The following is a 24,945-nucleotide window of genomic DNA, read 5'->3' as shown; positions in this document are numbered from 1 at the left end:
AAAAAACCCTGTGCACGCCGAGCCTATTTTGCATAGGCTCGGCGGCGCGCGCAAGCCCCAGGACGCGAATATGTCCCGGGGCTTGCAAAAATGGGCGTAGCATGGGCGGTGATGTGGGCGGGGCCATGGCCGGGGGGGGTGTCCCGGGCGTGGGGGCGGTCCAGGGGCGTGGCCGAGTGCCCCGACACAGCGGTCTGTGTCAGGGCCTGACGCGCCGGTAGACAGCCGGCATGCGTAACTCAACAAAATAAGGTGATGGGGGGGGGGGATTTAGGTACGGCTGGGGGTGGGTTAGATAGGGGAAGGGAGGGAAAGGTGGGGGGGAACAAATAAAAGTTCCCTCCAAGGCCGCTCCGATTTCGGAGTGGCCTTGGAGGGAACGGAGAAAGCCATCAGGCCTCTCCTGGGGCTCAGCACGCGCAAGGTGCACAAGTGTGCATCCCCTTGCGCGCACCGACCCTGGATTTTATAACATGCGTGCGGTAGCGAGCGCAAGTTATAAAATCGGGTGTACATTTGTGCGCGCCGGGTAGCGCGCACAAATGTACCCCCTGTGCGTAATTTTAAAAATCTGCCCCTGTGTATATCATATTCTTGCAGGTCATAAAATACAAGAGTAGATTTCCGCATGTCCATATACATGCATATGTGGGCATGCGCGCATGTTTCAAAGTTAGCCTCCCTGAGTGTAAGAAAAGATTAGAAAAAAGATAATGTGTGCCTCTTTGTAAACTGTTGTGATGGTACATAACCGAACGACGGTATAGAAAGGATTTTAAATAAATAAAATAAATAAATAAATGAATAAATAAATAATTTTCAGGAGAAAGCAAAGTGTGCTGTTAGAGTTATTCACTGACACTCTGCCTAACTGTGGTTTAGGATGATACAAGGTTCCAGTAGAAAGTCTATAATCTCTGTGAAAGAGTTGTATCAGGGTAAGACTACCATTACAGCTGACATTATGCCAGTGGCTTTAGGAAAGATGCATACAGATTGTATGTTTCTTGTAACATGTGGAGTATTTGCGCACTGCAGTGACTTAGAAGTAGCTTCCTGTTTTCCCTGTGTAAAAGAGCCAGTGTACTGATTCTTATGCGTGTGTCCCCCATCCCCCCCCCCCCGGGTTAGCCACTAGATGTCCCTAGCATCCCATAGACAGCTGGAAGGGATACCACAGCTCAGCACCTCCTCCAGAGGCTGCTTAAGTGGGTGGACCTTTCTTTCAGGCCGATACAGTACGTCCGCTCTCCAGCGGAGTTTACTGAATCGGCCTGTTTGTAAGTAAGGACTAGGGCATTAGGAGGTGTGGCATTTGAGTTTAGCTTTTGAGGAGTCAGGAGCTCTAGTACTTTTGTTTCAGAGTGAGGCCTACTCCCTCACCGAGTACATAATTTTGGAGGCTATTTCCTTTCTGAGCCTTTCCTGGCAGTCTGGATCTGCCTCTAGCTAGAGTAAGAGACTTTCTTTACGATTTTCGCTATTTTTTCAAGAGAAGATCACTGGAGTGGTATCCCGATCATTTTGGTGAAGGCAGCTCCCCTGATCCAGATGCCAGGACACTGAAGGCCTGACAGAACCCTGTCTAGGAGAGAGACAGATCTGCAGGACAGCGATTCCCCTTCAGAGAAGATTTTTGGCCATAAGAGATTTATACTATTTTGGTTTGGCAGGAGGATTTTTCTTGTCCACCCTTCCTTGCCTGGAGCTGGGCTGGAAGACGCATTTCTAAACTTTACCATCTGATCCTTCCTTCTGAGAAGTCCATTAACTAGAAGGAAGAAGGTGAAGAAATCGGAAGACTCTCAACAAGATCTTCATTCCCAGGGACACAGGCACAGGCTGGGTAAAAGGACTGAACATCTGTGGGCTCAGGTAGGACCTTTCTATGCTCTACGGGGACCCCCACACAGAGCAGGATCTTCCCTAATCACTGATCTCTTATAACTCAGAGCAAGATTGTCATAAGGAACCTGAGCCAGAGACACTTACACAGCAGAAGGACAGTCAGCTGTAATTTCATTTATTCAGAACTGGACATTGATTTAACTTTTGGGAGAATCAGTAAGCTATTATTTGAACACCCAGTGCATTTTTGCCCCTGTAGCACTTCAGCATCACAAACTACAGCGGGAACTACAAACAAGGTTCTTAGAAAAGCACATCACTGCCTGGGCCATAAGCATCAGCTTCCCTCCCACAGAAAGGACCCACGCCTTGGGGGATAAAGGAGGGGAGTGAAGAAAATCAATGTAGACAGCCCCAGAACTATAAATTTATTACTTTGTGTGCCCTTGAAGAAATATGCCAATTCGAAGAAAAGGGTTACATGGGCGTGACTCTTGAACTAAGCTTGACTTATTTTCTTAGTTTACTCACGCTGATCTGCTTGTGACACAAGTGACTGATTGGTCTGAATGTGTCTACACTAGGATGTACAAACACTGTAACACTAAAACGCCCTACCCTCTTATTGTTCACGCTGCGCTCTCTGCCTGGGAGTATTGATGCCACTCCTCTTGATGTCTTACGCCTCACTCAGTATCTTGGAGTGTTGATGCCACTGTGCTTGCTGCAATACCTCTCACGCTACGCCTTGGGGGGTGTTTTCATACCACTGTTTATGCTGCTTTATCTTTTTTGGTGCCTTGGGGTTTTCATGCCAATGCTGATGAGCCTTTTAGCTATCTTTTGGTGCCTTAAGGTCTTCATACCCTGTTGTTGGTGGCTTAAAGTGTTCGTATGCCACTTTTCCCCCTTGTTGGTTCCTTGGATATTTTCTGCCACAGTTGGTGCTGTTTTGCCCCTTCCATAGTACCTTTGGCTGTTCATGACATTGTTGTGTTTTGACACATTCACAGTGTCGAGGGGTTTTCATGCTGTCGTTTGTGCCGTAGTGTCCTTTCCTTGATGCCTTGGGGAACTCGTGCGACTGCTTATGCTCCTTTGCCCCTCTTCTGGTGTCAGGGATGTTCATGCCACAGTTGTTGATGCCTTGGCATGTTCATGCTACTGTTTGTGCTACTTTGTCCCTTTTGCAGTGCCTTGTGGTATCCCTCTCAAGGTGCCTTGGGGTGTTCATGTCCCTTTGGGTATTATTCCTCCATTGACTTTTATGGAAACAAATGCTGTGACATAATAAAATAAACACATGAATTTGTGAACCAAAGCTAATAAAATAAATTAAAATGGCAAATGAACTGAAATAACAAACCAAACCAAATTTGTTTTCTGTGCACATCCCTATTATTGTGGTCAGAAAGCTTATGATATAAATGAAGGCAAAAATATGAATTCAGAGTATTGTCACGTTATAATTCAAATAATGCTTTAATATGTTGTTGAACAGGACAGGAGAGCATGAGAATGCCCTCAAAGTCATAATGCTCTTACCAAAGGCTCTGATAAATTTTATTTCAAAGTACTACTTGATAAGATTTTTATTTCTTATTGAAACACTGCCATTTTGTAGAACACAATAGAAGCGACCTGTCAGTGACCTGACGCAGAGGAGTTTCAACTTTAACTTATCTGTCTTTTTGTGACTATCTCCTCAGTTTGCAGGCAAGGAAGTTTTTCCAGCCTTCCTGTTTCTTAATTGTTTCCCCCTTTTTGAATCAAAGTTTATTTTAATTTCATCTAGAACAGAGTGCCATTGGTACCAGGGATTCAATTTCCATTCTATTGAGAAGAGGCATCTTTGACCTAGGAAGGACCTGAGGAGTGAAGGTCTTCATCAGAGGAGAAATGGACCTCTGTCCATTGCCAAAGGGAAGGAGCTGCAGGTATTGAACTGTGTTTGTTGTTTGCTACGGAGTCTGCACTTGAGAGGGGAGTGACCACTGGTACTGTCAAAAGGAAATCTAAGATATTTAAGAAGACTTCAGGAAAGATATGAGAATTGGGACTTACATTCTAATAAGTAACTGAGATTTTATTCTATCCTTTCTATAGTGGGAAAAAGAAGGGATAAATTGAGAGTGGAAGGAGGATTGAACTATTTTCAAACTGAGTAACAAGAAAGAGAAAGATCAATTACTAAGGAATTGGCTTCTATTAAATTCAGAGACTTTGCAAGAAAGGTGAGGTCACAAATGTATTAATCCTTCTTCTGCCTTATTTGTTCTTGGACTTCATTTAAAATCAAATTTGAGTGCTATAAATATTCTTCAGTTATCTAATTACCTATCAGTAAAGAAGTTGGAAACTACATTGCCTCTCAGTGTGATTTTCGGATACAAAAGTCTGTGACTTATCAGTGCTGTTTACAGTGAAAGAAAAGGGGTTTGTACAGAGTTTAATGCAAAAGGACCTTGAAGCTACTCTTCCCCCACAGGGAGTCCTATAACTCAGAAGTGAAAAGCTATCCACGGAAAAGTATGTACAGATAGGGTATTGCTCTCTTTTTATTTGACCCTGGGTTCAGTCTATGGGAACGAAACCACCCAGGGGTTACTTGGGCTTTCAGCTCAATTGGATCTAGCCCCTATAGTATTGTAGTCATATACTCTTGGACTGAGGTGGAGTTGGCGCAATCTGCAGGGTGGAGTTCTGTAGGCCTCAAACTTTGTCAGGCAGATCCAGATGAGGCAGAGGCCCAATTGGAACTATTCCTTTACTAATCCACATTCCCCTTGGGTTGAGCCTTTGGTTGCCAGGGCCAGCAGGTCTTAGATGGAGGTCTCTGCTGATTCTAAGGAGATCTGTCGAGGTCGCTGGATCGGGGAGATGAATCTGGAAACAGGTGGAGGTCAGTGGCAGGCAGCATTCGAGAATGTCCAGGATGGAGACAGTGGTTAATGGCAGGCAGTGGTCAGGAGAGTCCAGAGTCAAGCCAAGGTCAATGCTGGGTATCCATATGAAGGGAAGGTAGGGCGGATAGGCAGGGTAGGAAGGCAAGGAATAGCACAGGAGTCAAAACACACTGAAGAACTGAAGACACAACCACAGGGACTGAAAAAAATCAAAGACAAGGACCACTGGGACTGGAGAACAAAGATGCTGAATTGAAGAACAAGGATAGTGGAACTGAAGAATGAAGTAGGGAGACCTGCTGCTGAGGCGAGGAGGTGTTGGTCAGAAGCCTTTTTATAGGTCCTGGGGCATGATGTCATCACCCTGCTCCGCGGAGCTTTTCCCCGCTGCGGGTCCTTTAAATTCTCCAGCATCAGCCACGCACGCACCTAGGGGAAGCATGGCTGTAGTGAGTTGGTGGTGCAAAGAACACCAATGGCATATCGCCGTGAAGGGAAGCGGAGCCAGCCAAGGAAGGAGCAGCGTCCCACCGTGGTGGCCCATTGACGTGTCTGGGGCTCGGCCTGGAAGCGGTGGTTCACAGGGTTAGCCTGCAGAATGCCGAATGCAACATATAGGTCTATAGTAACATGAGGTTTCAATTGCTTCACCCCCACATACCAGGCTGCCTCTCTCTCACCAGTCACTACCTCAACCAGTCTCTCTCCCCCACCTGACATTCCCCCACCATTCATAATCTCCTTTCATCTAAAAAAGCCATTGTAGCAAAAGTTTGCTGGATCAGATTCAGCTTGTGTGCACCCTTGAGCCAGTCAGCAGGTGTCGCTGTTCTGCATTGGCTAGAATTCCCTTTGCCTGGAAACTGAATGTCACTCCTGCAACAACCCCAGTCCCAACCTGCCTCAAAAGCAGAATCTAGGCTCAGGAATCAAACTGGAATCGCCAACACAGCAAGGGAAAGAATTTTTTTTAACAACTATTTAATAATTAATAAATGGACTACTGTACAAATAAATAATTGCAAACACAGCTCTAAGCTATGGCCCACAGTATATGGTGGCAAATGCCAGGAGTATTACTAGTAGCCACTCAATATATCTTACTATTGTCAGAAGAATGTAGCTAACTGATGTTATTGTATGATGAGAACTTTCTCTTACAAATCAAAGTAGGAGGCCCTAGAACATCTCAGTCATTAATCAGGATTGTAGGTGTTACTGTAAATAATTTTATTAAAGCCAGATAAAATAAACAAGAGCAGATGGGATTTTTCTTGGAGTTCTAAAGTATCCAGGTCAAAAGTATTTCTGGCAGGGTTTGTAAAAGGATTAGGGATATCAGTCCATGACAGATTATGGGGTTTGTTATTGGTATTGCGGTATATGCACAGGGTTGAGGATAGGAGTTACAGCCCAAAGATCCTTTCTTATTTTTTTTCTGTCAACACTGTTTTACTTGGAATAATAATGTAAAAAATATGTGGTACTGCCACACCTGGAGTACTATGTGCAGTTCTGGTTGCCACATCTCAAAAAAAGATAAAGTTGCATTGGAAAAGGTAGAGAGAAAGGTGACCAAAATGATAAAGGGGATAGAATAAATCTCCTGTAAGGAAAGGCTAAAGAGATAGGGCTGTTCAACTTGGAAAAAAGACGGCCAAAAGGGAGATATGATAGAGATCTATAAAATGATGAGTGGAGCAGAGCAGGTAAATGTGACTCGGTTATTTACTCTTTCAAAAAATATAGAGGTCCATATTCAAAACCCATTTAAATGGATAACTTAATAGTTACCCGGCTATATTCAGCATTTTTCTGGCTAAATTCTAGCTGGCAAATAAAACAGGAGGCTAGAATTTAGTAGCAGTTCAAGGGTGTGACTGGAAGGAGTTGAGTTAGCTGGTTAAGTTAACCAAAATTCAGAGCTAGCCAGATGATTAGCCTGCTAACAGGTCGATACTGTAATGTGCGGTTGAAGATTTCCCGTCTGTAACGTGCTGGGAGCGCACAATTCGGACGCGTAAGGCGATCCAGCGATACAGTCTCCAGTTTCACGCGTCCTTAGCGCTTCTTAAAACAGACGCATAACCCTTTCCGCATGCAGCATGTATATGATATGTAAATGAACGAATTAGCTGTATAATGAAGGAATTAGCTATTCCCCTCCGATACTGTAACGCGCGCCCCGACTATCGCTGCCATTTTGCCCCGCTTTTAACCTGCTAACTTACTGCCTATCCCTACCCCTGCATTAGAGGCAGGGGTAAGGGTAGACGGCAAGCTTTCCCCCAGCCCCCTCTCACCTGCCCTGGCCGCGTCCATGGATGCTGGCCTCCGGGGCAGCCCCAGTCCTCCCCCCTCCTCCCGAAGAAAAAAAAAAGCGAAAAAAAAAGTTGCGAGAGAGAGAGAGGGGGGGGGGGGGGGGAGAGGACGGCAATCCTACACTCGGCGACTTACTTTTGCAGCCCCCCTCCTCCGGACATCGTGGCTTCCCCCGTGCCAGTTCCCCTTCCCCTCCTCCCGAAGCAGGGCGCGAAAAGCGCGAAGCGACTTACTTTTGCAGCCCCCTCCGGACATCGGACGACCTCTCCTGCCTCCAGCTGCTCGCGAAGATGGACGCCTGCACGGCCGCTGAAGACGTGACGTCACGACGTTTGGCGTCAGGCATGTGACGTCACGTCTTCAGCGGCCATGCAGGCGTCCATCTTCGCGAGCAGCAGGAGGCAGGAGAGGTCGTCCGATGTCCGGAAGGGGCTGCAAAAAGTAAGTCGCTTCGCCGCTTTACACTGCCAGTCCCTTCTTCCCTCCTCCCGGAGCAAGGCTGCTTTTCGCGCCCTGCTTCGGGAGGAGGGAAGAAGGGACTGGCAGTGTAAAGCGACGAAGCGACTCACCTTTTGCAGCACCTTCCGGACATCGGACGACCTCTCCTACTGCACGCGAAGATGGACGCCTGCACGGCCGCTGAAGACGTGACGTCACATGCCTGACGCCAAACGTCGTGACGTCACGTCTTCAGCGGCCGTGCAGGCGTCCATCTTCGCGAGCAGCTGGAGGCAGGAGAGGTCGTCCGATGTCCGGAGGGGGCTGCAAAAGTAAGTCGCTTCGCGCTTTTCGCGCCCTGCTTTGGGAGGAGGGGAAGGGGAACTGGCACGGGGGAAGCCACGATGTCCGGAGGAGGGGGGCTGCAAAAGTAAGTCGCCAAGCGTAGGATTGCCGTCCTCTCCCCTCTCTCTCTCGCAACTTTTTTTTCACTTTTTTTTTGCTTCGGGAGGAGGGGAGAGGGGACGGCAATCCCAACTTCCTGGTATCTGTCATTTCAAATGACATTTGAAATGACAGATACCAGCGTGGCCGTGAAGCGTTAGGCCCGAGCACCCAGGTTACTGTATAGGCGCTCTATACAGTAAAATGGGTTGCGCGGGCCTAACGCTTCCCTAACACTTCGCAGACGCGGCATGCATTTGCATGCAATTAGAAGAGAGTATCGAGCGGTAGGTGAAGAGAACTGTGCGTGCGGGGAACGAGGGTGCGCCAGGCACTGCCGCACTCTTTCTACCGCGGCCTTAGAGTATCGACCTGTAAGTCTGGTCAAGTCAAAGAGCTGTGCTAAAGTTAGCTGGCTATAGTTAGCTGGCTAACTAATTTAAGATAGCCGGCTGTATTCAATAGTGTGAACGCACTGTTGAATATGCCTCCAAAGTTAGCTAGATAAGGTTTTCCAGCTAACTTTGCTATCCAGACTGTGTCGAATCTAGACCTCATAAAGACTAGGGGCACTCCATGAAGCGGTAAGTAGCAAGTTCAAAACAAATCAGAGAACATTTTTTTTCACCCAATGTACATTTAAGCTCTGAAATATTTTGCCAGCAGATGTGCTTTCAGCAGTTAGCATAGCTGGGTTTAAAAAAGGTTTAGACAAGTTCTTGGATTGCAAGTCCATAAACTATTAGAACCAAGTAGACCTACGGCCTGATTTTTAATCCCCCACGCATGTAAAATCCGGGGGTTACACGTGTAGCTGGGACTTGTGCGCACTGCACGCATTTTAGAAGGGGCCCAGCAGCCTCCCCATTACACGCACAAGAGCCAGGCCTCTTCCAAGGGGCGGGGGCATGCTCACGGGGGCAGAGGGCGGGGCAGGACAGTGCTATTAAGCGCTATCCCAAAGACTCGCACACTGGCTGGTTGCCGGCACGCACAGCTTACTTCAGCTGGGAATCTGAAGTAAGTTTAGAAACAAGGACCCAAAAACAAAAAAGTATGTTAAAGAGGGTGGGGAGGAGAGGGGAAGGATAGGGAAGGGAAGGTAGGGGGTTAGGGAAGTTCCCTCCCAGTCCGCTCCTTAATTGGAGCGAACTGGGAGGGAACTGGGGATGGGCTGAATGCGTCGCCGCGCGGAAGTTGCATTATTTCTCCCACCCCCCTTGTGCGCGCCGTCCCCCACATACGTGCATGGATTATAAAGTCCGCCACGCATACGCGCGCACTGCTTGTATTTTATAACATGCGCACTGCCACGGGCGCATATTATAAAATAGGTGCGTCACTACCAAAATCAGAATACCACAAGTACTATAATATTATGACATAGACGCTTAGGATTGATTTTGACCAGGCATAATAGGCTTCATCCTGTAAGCAGATTTGCTAGATGATTGGCCTTATACTTAATCATCGGTCAACATCCCAAATACTGGGTCAATTTTTTAAAAATCTTTTTCATTTGCAATAATACTTCGTGCAGTTCATGTGACTTAACTTAATGAAATCAACATGACAACAAGACAACTTTTGGCTTCAGCGATTTCACTAAGTTAAGTCACATGAACTGTACAAAGTATTATTGCAAATGAAAAAGATTTTAAAAAATTGACCCAGTATTTGGGATGTTGACCGATGATTAAGTATAAGGCCAATCATCTAGCAAATCTGCTTACAGGATGAAGCCTATTATGCCTGGTCAAAATCAATCCTAAGCGTCTATGTCATAATATTATAGTACTTGTGGTATTCTGATTTTGGTAGTTTGGTACCAAGCCCTAGTACTCAAATTCAGTAAGATTGAGGTTCACGTGAGTTATAGTTGATAAAATAGGTGCGTCCATGTGCACGCGCCGGGTCTCTCGCGCACATGGACGCATGCGCACTTCTTTTAAAATATACGCCTTAGAGAATAGAAACTGTACTTATCACTGCACGATAGCAGCATGGGATCTTGCCACATACTTGTGACCTGGATTGGCTACTGTTGTAAACAGGATACTGGCCTCAGTGGACCCTCAACCTGACCTACTATGAAAATGTTTATGTTCTTATGCAGCCATAGATCTCATAACTGATATTCATTTTATGGATGTTGGAAAGCTGAAAGATTATATTGACCATGCAAATAATTAAACCTCAAAGTCTTAGGGGTATTTTTAAGATTTATAGACACTACATATAGATCCCATTGAAAGCAGAACTATGTTTCTGAACTCTCTGTCAGTGCTGTTTTCTGAGGCTACAAATACCACATTCTGCTCTTGCTGTTTTCTGAGCATCATTTATTTTCATGGGACTCCTGTTTCAGAAAACTGAACATGAGATGAAGTGACAATGCTTGCAAAAAATGTCAACCATACATGAACCTATTCTGAATAGTTTAAAGTAACAATAGTAGCAAAAAAAATAATAAACTGTTAAATCCTCTTCTTACATTTGGATTTTTGTTCTGCATCTGAAGAGTATAAATGAAGGCCAGACAAATTGTAGGTAATACAGCTGTGGGCTGAAAGACCTCCTCCCACCACCCCCACCCCCAAAAAGAGCACTCAAAGGGGCTGTAGTCCCTTTGCCATCATCCCAGCGCCACCTCTGGGCATAATTTTCATTTCAGTTTGTTAACTTGTTTTGGAAGTCACCTCCATTGCTTTGGTTTGTTTCAAACAAAAAAATAAATTCATTTATTCATTATATTCATTTTTATTTTACTATTAAAGCACTGCAGCCTATTTTGGGCTCCAAACTTGAGGTTTTCTTATCAGTTCTAATGAAACATCTGGGAAGACATCACCGAAATGGGGAAATAATTTCGAGGCACCAAGGCTGGCAGAATGGCACTGTGGTGTGGCCTTTCTGCCCTTCCTTAGTCTGTGCGGGACCAGGCTAGATGCCTGATCCACCTTAAATTGCCACAGAGGGAGAGAGCCCAGTGAGCAGGAAGAGTTCTGTGGGTGGGACCCTGCTGGGGAGAAAAGAGTCAGAGCCCAGCTGGATCAGGAGGCCTGGCCCCGGTCTCCAGGAGAGGACAGCTCCTGAATATATCACTCTCCTAACTAAACCTATGAGTAGGCTGCTGGAGGCAAGCACTGTCACTAGGAGAAGGCAGCCCCTAGATACATTTCTGTCCTGACTAAACCTGTGAGTGTTGCTGCTAGAAGGTAGGCACTCTACTTTGATTGTGAATAAAGTTATATAATCTGTTAAGAAAAGGCTGGAGTCGGCGTGGTTTCCGCCTCCAGCCCAAGAAAGTTGCTTAGTCATCCCATAGGCAGCAAACGTAGTATGAATAGCCTAAGGCACAGTAAAGGGGCAAAGGGATTCCAGTAATTGCAGGAGTTCTCCGAGGCACTGTGAGAGGAGCAAAACAGCAAGAGTTGGAAGAACACCCCAAAGTTTCAAAAGAGGGCACCAAAAACAGTGGCATGAACCTTGAAGGCAGCACAAGGGATAAAGTGGAACCAAGAGTGACATCAACATCCCAAGGCATCTTGAGGAGGAAAAAAGCAAAAAAGGTGGCAGAATAAACCCCAAGGCATTGATAAAGAGACAAAACAGCACAAGAGTGGCATCAACACACCAAGGCACCATGAAACAGCCCCCCACAATGGCAAGGACACCCCAAGTCTGGGGCATGACAGCAATGAAGAGTGACAACAAGACTCTCATGGTATAAAGTCTATGTATGGGGAAGAAAGACTCCTAAGTTGTAGGATAACAGGTATAGCAGCAAGGCAGATTGACATGGGGAGATGTCTGTCTTCCTCTTGAAGCACTTGCCACTTTTCAGATTTAGGGTCCGATGCAAGAATCTTTGCAGAAAGCGGGCGCTGACTTTTCAGCGCCCGCTTTCTTAATGCACGCATGGCACCTGCAAGGGGGGGCACCATGCAATATGTAAATTAGGGGGTCGTGCTAGGAAGGAGGCGCTAGGGTTGCTTGCACGACCTTAGCGCTTCCTTGCTAATGCGACCCGCTGCGGCTGCCGATTATGAAGACCAACGCTGGTAAACTCGGCCTCGGTTTTCATAACCAACCATCTGCCAGTAATGAAAATGGCCGCCGATTGGCAGACGGCCGGTTATGAAAACCGAGGCCGAGTTTACCGGCGTCGGTCTTCATAAATCGGAGGTCTGCCAAGTTTTGTTTTTTTTTAACTTTAAAAAAGCACAGAAAAGCAGTTTTTTCTGCTTTTCTGTACTTCTTTTCAATGTGCTCAGCTATTAACGCCTGCACCAGGCAGTCGTTAATATCTGAGCGATAAATGTGCATCTGAGACGTACACTTATCTTTTTGCATGCGGAGTGAATGAGTAATAGGCTCATTCACATGCATTTGCATGTGATGAGCACTATCTCATTCACTCCGCGTCGGATGTGTGTTAAATAGGCGCTAATCCTCCTATTGCATTAGGGGGTGGATTAGCGACTATTTATCTTGTGTCCGACTGCGGGTTATACAGTGCGCTCAGCTGAGTGCACTGTATTGCATCAGCCCCTTAGTACATGAGAATGATCTGTCATCAGTATCACTTTTTGTGACATAAGCTTTTATTATATTTCCTATTTGAAATTGATCTTGCTGCTAGGTGGAATTTTGGTCACTTGTGACATTTGCTTTCCAATTGAAACTTTTGTCACAATCGGATCATGACAATGGTGTCTCATCAGTGTGGCTTTCCTGATAATTTGCAAGATTTATTTTGTTAAGAAAGCTTTTCCCATATTCTATGGCTGAACACAATCTCTTCCCTTTGTTAATTATCTGGTGTTGAATTAGTTCTCTCTTCCTACTGAAAACTTTCCCACATTCAGAACATATAAAGGTCTCTCCTGTGCATGCTTTTGCCTGCATTTCTTCCTTTTGATTGAGGGTTTTGCCTTAGGTTTGTATATATATATATATATATATATATATATATATATATATATATATATACAGTCTGTCTTCAGTATTAGATATCTGCTGTGATTTCAGAGTTACAGGTTCCCTGAGGAATATCACACATATATATTTCTTCTGTTATATGATTTCTCTGCTCTTCCCCTGTGTGTGTGATATTACTGGCATTTTGCTCATACACAGAAGAATTCTCAGTTCAATTTCCTGCTGAATTTCTTAATTCTTTTCTGAGATATAGTACATTTTATTCCTGAACTTTCCCCCTAGTACAGAAGGAAATATCTGATCTGTGTCTTTGTGGTAATGTCGTGTTCCCATCCAGATTCTCATTGAGTTCTCAATCATATATCCCTGAGTTTCTGTTTCTGCGATCATCTTTTTTTCTGGAGACTGAAGACTGAAGAGTGGCATGTGATAAACACAGAGAACCCCTAATGGCTAAAGGATGGAGATGAAAGAAATGGTAACCCATGTTACTACCCTAAGAAATTAAAAAAACCAAACTATACAAAATAAAATAAACTTGCTGAGCAGGCTGGATGGACCACTTTTTTTTCTGCCATCACTTGCTGTGTTAATGATCCAAGATGGCGTCTTAAGGAGAGGCCGCAGCAGAAGCAGCTCCTCGGGATCGCTATTTTTTTCTTCTGAAAACAGCATGCCTCACACTAAAAGGAAGGGAAAGGTCAGGCTGGAGACTGCTGCGACAGCCTTACTGACCCCTTCCCAACCAACGATAGAGGGCTTCTTTGCTACGGCAATAGCATCAACCCCAGAGAGGAGGTCCACTGGGGTGACAGGTGGGGAGCACACCACGCCACCCTTGGACACACAGACATCTCTAAGTCCTGGGGCGCCCGAGACTCCCTCCCCCCCTACTTACAGCATGAACGTGGAGCAGGTTTGTTTAGCTGTGGGCATTGTAACTTAGGAGGAACACCGTGAGGAGGAAAAAACCGCCATGGAGAGGCGGAGTACAACGAGCAAAAACGCAGCTGCAAACATCATCGAGGGGGAGAGGAACTGGCAAACGAAATTCAAAAGATTTCAGAGGTTTGCCGGAGTAGTGAGGTAACCTCAAACCTCAGTGCAAGGTTAATAAGACCACAAGAAATAACTTTAGAGACAGTGTGGAATGCTATAGTTGCTTTAGAGAAGGCAATTTCAACATTGACTTCAGTTGTAATTAATCTACAGCAAAATGTTCAAGAAATAAAACCTGTTTTGGACATACATGATAACAAGATCAAAGAAATAGAAGTAAAGGTTACTACATTACAAGAAGTTCAAGCTAAATTGGTACAAAGTGAATTGATTTCATCTAAAAAGATTGATAGTTTGGAGAATACCCAGAGATATTTAAATCTTAGGGTCTTAAATTTTCCCTCTATAAGACTTGTTTCGCTGCGAGATTAGATTAAAAAATATATGATGGATATTCTCCAATTTCCGATAGATGCTATGCCTCCTATTTCCAATATTTATTATGTGTCTAAAGCAAGAGAAGCGGTACCACTGGAGCCCAATGCGCCTATGAACGCTGGTACAGACCTTACTGGATTTCTTGAAACTTCAACAGAAGATCAAGTAGAATATCGGGGAACAATGTTGTGTACTTTTGTTTTCCCTGCAGAGACTCTGTTCTAAAACTTTTTCTCCGTAATAGGAAAAAACTTTTCTTTGGTCAAAAGATTAGAATATACCCCGACGTTACAAGATCCACACAGATCCGTAGAAAAAAGATGCTGGAGATGTGCCAGGAAGCAAGGCAATTGGGAGCTAAAATATCAATAAGATATCCTTGCAAATGTATGATGTACATTAACAATAATCGATATCTCTATTTTGAGCCATCACAATTGCATTATTTTTTGGATAACTATAGTACTGTGGGAGCTGAACCATAGCAAGTCATGGGTATTTACGAATGTTTAAACCTCTCCTTTAATTTTTCCTTACATGTAATTTTACCTCTTTAAACTGCTCTCATAAATACCTTGGATTTCTCCTTTTCCTTGTTTATGTAACCTATTATGATTATAGGAGTTTTCAAATAGATATGATTTGAAATTTGATATTGATTTACATTTAATATTGTATATGAAAATATTGTTGGAATAATATAAGTGATGTATTGGCTTTGAAACTCCGTGTTAATTATGGAAAAATTAATAAATAATAAATTTAAAAAAAAAAAGAACCAGAAATGAGGTGGGGGTGGGAGGAGAAACTTGTATTTTTTTCTTTTTTTAACATATTTTGGGGGGGGACCAAACACCCCAATATAAACAAGAGAGAAGCAGGATAGGAGAACTAGGTTAGGATTCTAGAGGTATACCACAATAATATAGGGTGGAGAACCAGAGAAGAGGTGGGATGGGAGAAAAAAATTCTTCTTTTTTTTTCAGATTTTTTTCAATTTTATTTTGGGGACAAAACACCCCAGTATAACAAAGAAAGAATGGTGGAAGAACTAGGCTGGAATCCAAGTAGTAAATGACAAGAAGGTATCAAAATCTTCAAGGCATAGTATCAGAGGCATGGCAGCTAATCATAGTGGCAGCAAGACCCCCAAGATGGGGCATGGCAGTTAGGTGTCAGGGAATATCTGGCCTTGGCCAGCAGGGGCTATCCTGAAGGGAAGGTGCACACTTGGAGAGGCTGGAGAAAAACTAGGGGAGAAGCATGAGGCAAATAATGCTGGTCTAATAGGGAGCCTGCAGGGATATGTCTGACTCTCCAGAAAAATATGAATACAAATACTAGAACTTCCTGGAGAGCAAGCAGTCTCCACAGCTTTGTGGCAGGTCCATGGTCTGGAATCACCAGAGCTGTGGGTTCAAACCCCAATGATGCCAACACTAGGCAGAGTGGCAGCAAGAACCCAAGGTGATACATCTCAGGCATGGCAGCTAGGTAGAGTGAGAACAAGACTTCCATGGTACTTTCAGGCATCTTGCCATTTGCATGAAAATTCTGGAAAAACCTAACAAAGTCAGAGTGATTTAAAAAACAAAAAACAACTTTGAATGTTGCCAGCTTTGAATGTTGAGGGTTCACGATGGCCCCTGCCTTAGAGAAGACACATTCACTAGGTGCACTTTGCTTGGTCTGGCCAGATATGCCTGTGGATCTGTGTCCATGTCCTTGATGGGTTCTGTTAGATAGCATGTCACAGAAATTTCTGCTGGGCTCTCTTTTGCTAGGGTGGGGTGAGGGTCTCTCTTGCCAGCTGCTTTAGCTATGGCTTGTGTAAGGAGAGATGGTTCTGCGGGGGCAACGTGGCTTTCATGTATTGAGGTGGGGAGAAAATGGTAGCTGATATAGTGCTGCTCATCTTTCCTGTGCTACATCCCTACTGTGCCTTTGCCTCTGGTGCTCCTATTCACATACTTTAGCTGCCAGTATCTCCTTCTTGTATGTGAGATGCTTAGACTGGAGGATGAGACTCTCTTTCATCCATGGATCACAAAATGTGGCAAGCATGTATGTATTGTTTTCTGTCAGAGTTTCAGTCTCACTTGCACCTGCTGCTGCAAGGAGTCCACAAACTGCAACACCTCTGTTTCTATTCCCGCTTGCTCACTGACACTTTCTAACTTTCCTTTCAGATTATAGTGATGACATCACCCAGAGTGGCACTTCTGGAACTCAGATCCTCCATAGCATCATTGAAGGGCTTCAAGATTTGTTTCACCTGCCTCATCACTACCCAGTCATGATGCTCCAGATGGCGATCCACACCTATCTCTGTTTCCAGAGATAAATCTTGAACTGGTGTCTGCTGTTCTATTCACCTCTGCAGCATCAGATAGGTGGAATTCCAGTGGGTGCCAACTTATTGCATCAGATACTTATGAAGCATCCAGAATTCTTCTTACTTCCATTGGAGAAGCTTGCCCCCCCCCCCCCCCCCCACACACACACATGCACATCGATGGAAATGCCCTGATATTTTCCTGCACCTCTCTATCAGGTTCTTCAGGACTGGAATCCCATCATCCTTGGACCCCAGCTCCAGGGAATTCCTCACTGGCAGGTGCAGCAGGTGTGAAAAGCAACAGATTCCATGATAGTATCCTTTGTCCACTGCTCTTATCGTATTTTCCCCACTGTCTGTCTCAAAGAAACCTGCATGAAGATTCCTGCTTTCCATCGTTAGCCACTGACCCTCCAGCATCTTTCTTATGGCTATCCATCATTTGACTATGAGGGCTCCAACACCTGGGTGTGCAGCATAGCCCACCGGCATCCTGATATTAATTCCCCATTAGAGCTGCTGTCTGCCCCTGCCTAGGTCAGGTCCCATCAGTGTGCTGTCAGGGAGAGGTAAGCATGTGGAGCATTCACGCTGGTCTACATATCGCTAGTAAAATGCACGCTACCCCTCTGCCTTAGCCAGCTGCGCCTGTATGTAACTACAGTACTAGTTTTACAGCAGGACGGGGTATAATCTTCCTACTAAAGGTAGTCCTGAAGGGCACTTTGTAACTGGGGCTAACATGCAACAGAATCTTAAAGTTCAGTTTTTCCATTATCTGTATGGGCTAGTCATCCACGGCAATCATTTCCCTGTTACATCCTCATTACTACTTTCAATGCTACCTGCCTCTTGCCCTGGGACAGTTGTATGGAACATCACCCCGTTTTCTCTATGGTAGGTTGCCGCTACAAACGCATGGCAAAGCACTGCTGGCTTGCCACTTGACTGGTGAAAGGGGCTGTGGGATCAACTTGGGGGAAAGCCCTATCCTTTTCAACCCTTTTACTCTTGCTTTTGTTTTGAATGGCAAAGGGGATCACCAGGCTAGTATTTCCACCCTCCCCAATGCCAATGCTAGTGGGTGCTGCTTCTGTAGGTGATATGCATACCAGTATTTGTCAGATGCCCTAATACCTTCCCTTGAGTGATGGCCTTACTGTAGTGAATACACTGAGCAAAATGTGAGTCCTTCCCTACTTTAAAGTGATTTTAGACCAGGGATGTCTTATATGATAACTTCTCTGCATCCTTGGAAGTTTCTACTGGTTCTAGAGTTGAGGTTGAGGGTAGACCTTGAGGAAAAGGGCCAGGGATATTACTCATACTCTCTACCTACACTGCCTGCTCTTCCTAGGGGTTTCAACACCATCAGTATCATCTAAGATACTACTGACTAAACCTCCCAAATTTTCCTCAGCTACTAGCTCTTCAGTTTCTGACTCATGAAAGCCCAAACAAAATTATTCCTCAGAATCAGTTATTGTAAATAATGTCTCTATTACCTGAGAAGCAGTAATCATAGAGCAGCACACTTCTACCCCTGTCCATGCCCCTGCCTTTCTAATGCCTGTCTTGGATGGCTCTTCTGCCTTTTGTCCTGCTTCAAAACAAAGGAGAAAGGAACAGGTGGGAGTGGCACTTGCTCTACAAATTTCTGTTTCTTCTGGCTTGAGTTGGCTTCCTCTTCTGGCAACTCTGGGTCAAAGAGTAAGGAAGTCAGGGAGGAAGGGTAATGAGGTCAGACAGGGTGGGGTGGGGGGGGGGGGAGAGAGAGAGAGAAGGATGGACACCCCCCAACTCAAACTGACATGAATTAGTGGTGGTGGGTTTACCTTCTCTCTCCCGCTGACCTCAGCACTCTCCCCATTTCATGCCATCAACCACTCCAGTGCTGCCCTTAGAAATGTAGACATAGAAATGCTGCATTACAGAATAAAGGCTTTTTCATTTTCTGTCGTTCATGTATCCATGGATCACACATCACCAGCAGAACCGAGCCAAAAAATCTCCAGCACAAATTTTAAATTTGCTCTAAATAACCAAGAAGTAGAGCCCACCCCTAGACTATGCATAGTTTGATAGCACTGCATCAACAAGTTTAGAAAATGGATACAAGATTTTATTCAGATGGTATTTATACTAAATATACCACAGATATATGGTGACAAATACAGAATAAAGAGACCATAAAGCATAAATAGAAATGGGCAGACAAAAACTGAACTGGAAATCGCAACAAACCAGACAATGATGCAGCACAACATTACAATTCTTCATAAAACATCAAACAATAAAATCAAGAATTATGTCAAGAATCATAATAGTGAAACTAATAAAAAGAATACATTTTCAAAACATCTGATAAGAATATCAATCATTTAAAAATATTATAAATTTCCCTAAACGCCAATAAAATATTTCTAAACAGTAGAAACACCAAATTAACATCCAATAATTTAAACTAAAAAGGGTTATAAATGTCATTAAATAAATAAATACAATTTAAAAAAATCTCTCCATACCTGGGATCTTTTGATTTCCAGTCATACTGAGATTGCCTTGGACTAGGGGGAGAGGGATACACAACCTTTATCCTCTCTCTCAGAAACTTACACATATTCATTCTCTCACATACACAGCCTCTTACTCCCTCGTACACATAAAATTTATGTGTGTGGGCATGCAAGCTTGTGGGTGTGTGTGTGCATGTGTGTAACACACAGGCTCTCACATACACATGCACCGGCTAGCACACACATGCATACTTATACATGATCATTCTCATACATACACACAACGGCCCTTACTCTCACCCCCCCCCCCCCCCCCATATATGCGCATAGGCTCTTGCTCTCTTGAGCACACACACACACACATACTCACACTCTCAAGGTCTCCCATTCTCTTTAGGCAGGATTGGGATGGGGTCTGCTGAGGCCCGCTGGGGCTTTCTTCAGGGCATGACTGGATTGGTGATGCAAATGGTGCCCAGGGTGACTGACCAATGTGTCCTACCAACACTGCTCATTTAGCAGAGACTATCACTTTTACCCCCAGCCAAGTCTCTTTCACTCACTCACTCACACACGTCACTGTCACCCCATTGCCCTACACCAGTCTCTCTCTCTTTCACCAGTCCCTGCACCCCTTCCCCAGATCAGACTCTCTCTAACTCACCAATTACTGTCACCCCCTCCCCAGACCAGTCGCTCTCTAACTCACTGTCACTATCACCTCTCCCCATACCATTCTCTCTCTCTCACCTGTCACTGTCATTTTCTCATCCCAAACCAGTCTCTCTCTCTCTCACCAGTCACTGTCACCCCCTCCTCCCAGACTCTTTTTTCAGTCACTGTCACTGCCTCCCCAGACCAATCTCCCTCTCTCTCTCTTTAGTCTGTCATCCTCTCTCCCCAGACCATCTCTGTCTCTTCAGTCACTGTTACCCTCTCTCCCCAGACCAGATTCTCTCTCTCTCTCTCTTCAGTCACCCTCTCCCGATCCAGCCCAGTGTCTCTCTCTCTTTCTCTCTGTCTCCAGAAGGGATAGGAGTGGGTGCATTTAACCAGCAGGAGTTTATCAACTCAGCGCTGCTCCTAAAGAGCAAGCCTCCCCCTCCCCCACGGGTCACGCTCTCTCCAGGTGCGGGGAAGAGACTCTGCAGGCAGTGCTGCTACTGAAGAGCAGGGCCTGCAGAATGCCTTCTACGAGTCTCCTGCTTTGCTCCCCGCCCCAGTTGCTGCCCTGCCCCAGACTCAGTAGTGTGTGTATGTACATGCTGCCTCAAAATCGGCTCTGCTGCAGGCAGCTGATTTGTTCCACCAGGGTCCCTGCCTGAAGCCTCCCTGCAATCCTGGACCCTTGGCACACTCCGCTTTTTTTTTTTTTTTTAATATATATATTATAGTAGAGTGAGTTCCTATTTGGCCACCTCCCCTCCCGTGGGCTGCCGAGTGACAACACAGCAGAGGTGGACAAGGAATCCAACAGAGGATCAACTTTGCTTGCTAACGACTGCTTTTTATTTTACTTACTTTTTATTTTCGTTGACCCTGATCTGCACTGCAGAGGCAGAAAAGCGGCAGAGTCACAGTGGGAACCAAACAGGCCACAAAACAAAAAGCAGCTCTACACAAGTGGTGCAACCAGCAGGGATCTTGCTCATCCAAAACAAGAGGGACAGAGGAAGCAGAAAATAGTTAGCCTGCACGGCACTGGTGCGGTGATGACATAGGATGCTGCACTTTTTGTTTTTTTAATGTTTTGCAATTTGAAGTGTGTGAGGCAGTGAGGCACATGCAGCAGGGGTGTTTTGAGTGGGGCATTTTTTCTGCCTCAAAATTCTGCTGCCTGAGACAGCAGCCTCAACCTGTCTCATTATAGAACCGTCCTCAGGATAAATGTAATCATGCCTGCCACTTCATCTTCCTAGCTTCAGCTTGAGTTCCAGATTACACTAATTTATGGGCAGCATCATAAGACATTCATAGCTAGGCTTCAGCTAGAAAAGTGGGTATAGAAAAATGTGGAAGGGAGGTTCTGGAAGCCAAATTTAGGATTTTAGTTAGAAAGCTGAAATCCAGAACCTACAGGGTGGCATTCTCTGAAATGCCACCCTGTAGGTTCTGGCACGTGCAGGTCCTCAGAACCCTGTAGGTTCTGCCACGTGCAGGTCCTCAGAGGCAGGCAGAGCTCCGGAGTCTCAATGCGTGGATGAGATGATGGTGCAGTGGAGAGGGATTCAGTTTTTTAAGGAACTGGACAACCTTTTGGGGAAAGGGGAAACTTTTCCGAAAAGACGGACTCCACCTTAACCAAAATGGAACCAGGCTGCTGGCACTAACTTTCAAAAAGGAGATAGAGCAGCTTTTAAACTAGAATAATGGGGAAAGCTGAGTCACTCAGCAGTGCATGGTTTGGAGAAATGTATCTTTGAAGGATACTAATGAAACAGAAGAGTTAGGGTATCCCAACAGAGAGGTTTCAATAAATGCAAAAGTAGCCCATGTGCCTATAAGTAAAGAATCACCTAAGCTAAAGAATTCCAAATTATCCAGATCAACTGAAAAGCAGGTTGTTAATAAAAACAAAAAATGCACTTTGAAATGTCTGTATGCCAATGCCAGAAGTCTAAGAAGTAAGATGGAAGAGTTAGAATGATTAGCAGTGAATGATAAGATAAACATAATTGGCATCTCAGAGACCTGGTGAAAGGTGGATAACCAATGGGACAGTGCTATATCAGGGTACAAATTATACCGCAAAGATAGGGAGGATCAACTTGATGGGGGTGTAGCACTTTATGTCTGCGAGGGTATAGAGTCCAACAGGATAAAGATCATACAAGAGACTAAATGCTCAGTAGAATCTATATGGATAGAAATCCCATGTAAGAGTATAGTGATAGATGTATACTATCGTCCACCTGGTCAAAATGATCAGACAGATGATAAAATGCTAAGAGAGATCAGGGAAGCTAACCAATTTGGCAGTGCAGTAATAATGGGAGATTTCAATTGCCCAATATTGACTGGGTAAATGTATCATCGGGACTTGCTAGAGACATAAGATTATTGGATGGAATAAATGACTGCTTCATGTAGCAATTGGTTCAGGAATCTAAGAGAGAGGGAGCATTTTAGATTTAATTCTTAGTGGAATGCAGGATTTGGTCAGAGAGGTAATGGTGGTGGGACCACTTGCTAATAATGATCATAACATGATCAAATTTGAACTAATGATGGGAAGGAGGACAAGATGTAAATCTACAGCTCTAACATTATGTTTTCAAAAGGGAAACTGAGAAAATGAGAAAAATAGTTAGAAAAAATTGAAAGGTCCAGCTGCAAAGGTTAAAAGTGTACGATAGGCGTGGACATTGTTTAAAAATACAGTGTTAGAAGTGCAGTCCAGATGTATTCTATGCATTAAGAAAGGTGGAAGGAAGGCGAAACGATTAGGGGCATGGTTAAAAGGTGAGGTGAAAGAGGCTATTTTAGCCAAAATAAATCCTTCAAAAACTGGAAGAAGGATCCATCTGAAGAAAATAGGAAAAAGCATAAGCATTGTCAAGTTAAGTGTAAAACATTGATAAGATAGGCTAAGAGAGAATTTGAAATGAAGTTGGCCATAGAGGCAAAAACTCATAATAATAAAAGCTTTTAAAAATATATCCAAAGCAAGAAACCTGTGAGGGAGTTGGTTGGACTGTTAGATGACCGAGGGATTAAAGGAGTTGTTAGGAAAGATAAGGCCATTGCAGAAAGATTAAATTAATTCTTTGGTTGTGATTACTAATGAGGATGTTGGAGAGATACCGGTTCCGGAGATGGTTTTCAAGGGTGATCATTCAAATGAACTGAACCAAATCACAGTGAACCTGGAAGATGTAATAGCCAGATTGACAAACTAAAGAGTAGCAAATCACCTGGACTAGATGGTATGCACCCCAGGGTTCTGAAGGAACTCAGAAACGAAATTTCAAATCTGTTAGTTAAAATGTTAACCTATCATTAAAATCATCCATTGTACCTGAAGACTGGAGGATGACCAATGTAACCCTAATATTTAAAAAGGGCTCCAGGCACAATCCAGGAAACTATAGACCAGTGAGCCTGACTTCAGTGCCAGGAAAAATAGTAGAAACTATTCTAAAGATAAAAATCACAGAGCATATAGAAAGACATGGTTTAATGGATTTACCCAAGGCAAGTCTTGCCTCACAAATCTGCTTCATTTTTTTGAAGGTGTTAATAAACATGTGGATAGAGGTGAGCCAGTAGATGTAGTGTATTTGGATTTTCAGAAGGTGTTTGACAAAGTCCCTCATGAGAGGCTTCTAAGGAAACTAAAAAGTCATGGGATAGGAGGCGATGTCCTTTTGTGGATTACAAACTGGTTAAAAGACAGGAAACAGAGGGTAGGATTGAATGGTCAATTTTCTCAGTGCCTCAGGGATCTGTACTTGCACCAGTGCTTTTCAATATATTTATCAATGATCTGGAAGGAATACGATGAGTGAGGTAATCAAATCTGCAGATGATACAAAATTATTCAGATTAGTTAAATCACAAGTGGATTGTGATAAATTGCAGGAGGACCTTGCAAGACTGGAAGATTGGGCATCCAAATGCCAGATGAAATATAATGTGGATAAGTGAAAGGTGATGCATATAGGGAAAAATAATCCACACTGTAGTTACACGATGTTAGGTTCTATATTAGGAGCTACCACCCAGGAAAAAGATCTAGGCATCATAGTAGATAATACATCGAAATCGTCGGTTCAGTGTGCTGCAGCTGTCAAAAAAACAAACAGAATGTTAGCAATTATTAGGAAGGGAATGGTGAATAAAATGGAAAATGTCATAATGCCTCTGTATCGCTCCATGGTGAGACCGCACCTTGATTACTATGTAAATTCTGGTCTCCGCATCTCAAAAAAGATATGGTTGCAATGGAGAAGGTACAGAGAAGGGCAACCAAAATGATAAAGGGAATGGAACAGTTCCCCTATGAGGAAAGGTTAAAGAGGTTAGGGCTGTTCAGCTTGGAGAAGAGATGGCTGAGGAAGCATATGATAGAGGTCTTTAAAATCATGAGAGTCCTAGAATGGGTAAATGTGAATCAGTTATTTACTCTTTTGGATAACAAAGGACTAGGGAGCACTCCATGAAGTTAGAAGCAGCACATTTAAAACTAATCGGAGAACATTCTTTTTCACTCAATGCAAAATAAAGCTCTGGAATTTGTTGCCAGAGGATGTGGTTAGTGCAGTTAGTGTAGTTGGGTTTAAAAAAGGTTTGGATAAGTTCTTAATCAAGTTGTCTTAAAGAATAGTCACTGCTATTACTGGCATCAGTAGCATGGGATCTACTTTGTGTTTTGGTACTTGCCAGGTACTTGTAGCCTGGATTGGTCACTGTTGTAAACAGAATGCTGGGCTTGATGGACCCTTGGTCTGACCCAGTATGGCAATTTCTTTTGTTCTTATGTTCTTATAATCCGTTCTTATAATCCCCTATAATATGTCCCTGGTGAAACCTAATTTGGAATACTGTTTGCAATTATGCAGTCAGCACCTTCCAAGTTTATAAACCAGTTGCATTCAGTCCAGAGGGTGGCTACTAATATGACGGAGGTAGACATTTAAATATATACCTTAGAGGGAAGGTAAGATAAGGGAGAAGGATAGAGACATTTAATACCTCCAACATTTTCTATGCATTCCATATTTGGTTGGGGGTATGCAGTGACCTTCCTGAG

General features: G+C 44.2%; 1 long non-coding RNA gene across 1 annotated transcript; it reads left to right on the top strand.

Moving 5' to 3' along the window:
• Positions 1-3,650: 3,650 nt before the first annotated feature.
• Positions 3,651-17,795, top strand: LOC115091501. The gene is made up of 3 exons (XR_003856732.1): positions 3,651-3,785; positions 3,955-4,082; positions 16,529-17,795. It is a non-coding gene; the product is annotated as an uncharacterized LOC115091501 (long non-coding RNA).
• Positions 17,796-24,945: the final 7,150 nt, after the last annotated feature.

This window comes from Rhinatrema bivittatum, chromosome 5 (assembly GCF_901001135.1).
Source record: "Rhinatrema bivittatum chromosome 5, aRhiBiv1.1, whole genome shotgun sequence".
NCBI lineage: Eukaryota > Metazoa > Chordata > Amphibia > Gymnophiona > Rhinatrematidae > Rhinatrema > Rhinatrema bivittatum.
Note: the sequence above shows the minus strand (reverse complement) of the source record. Positions and strands in the feature narration are given on the sequence as shown.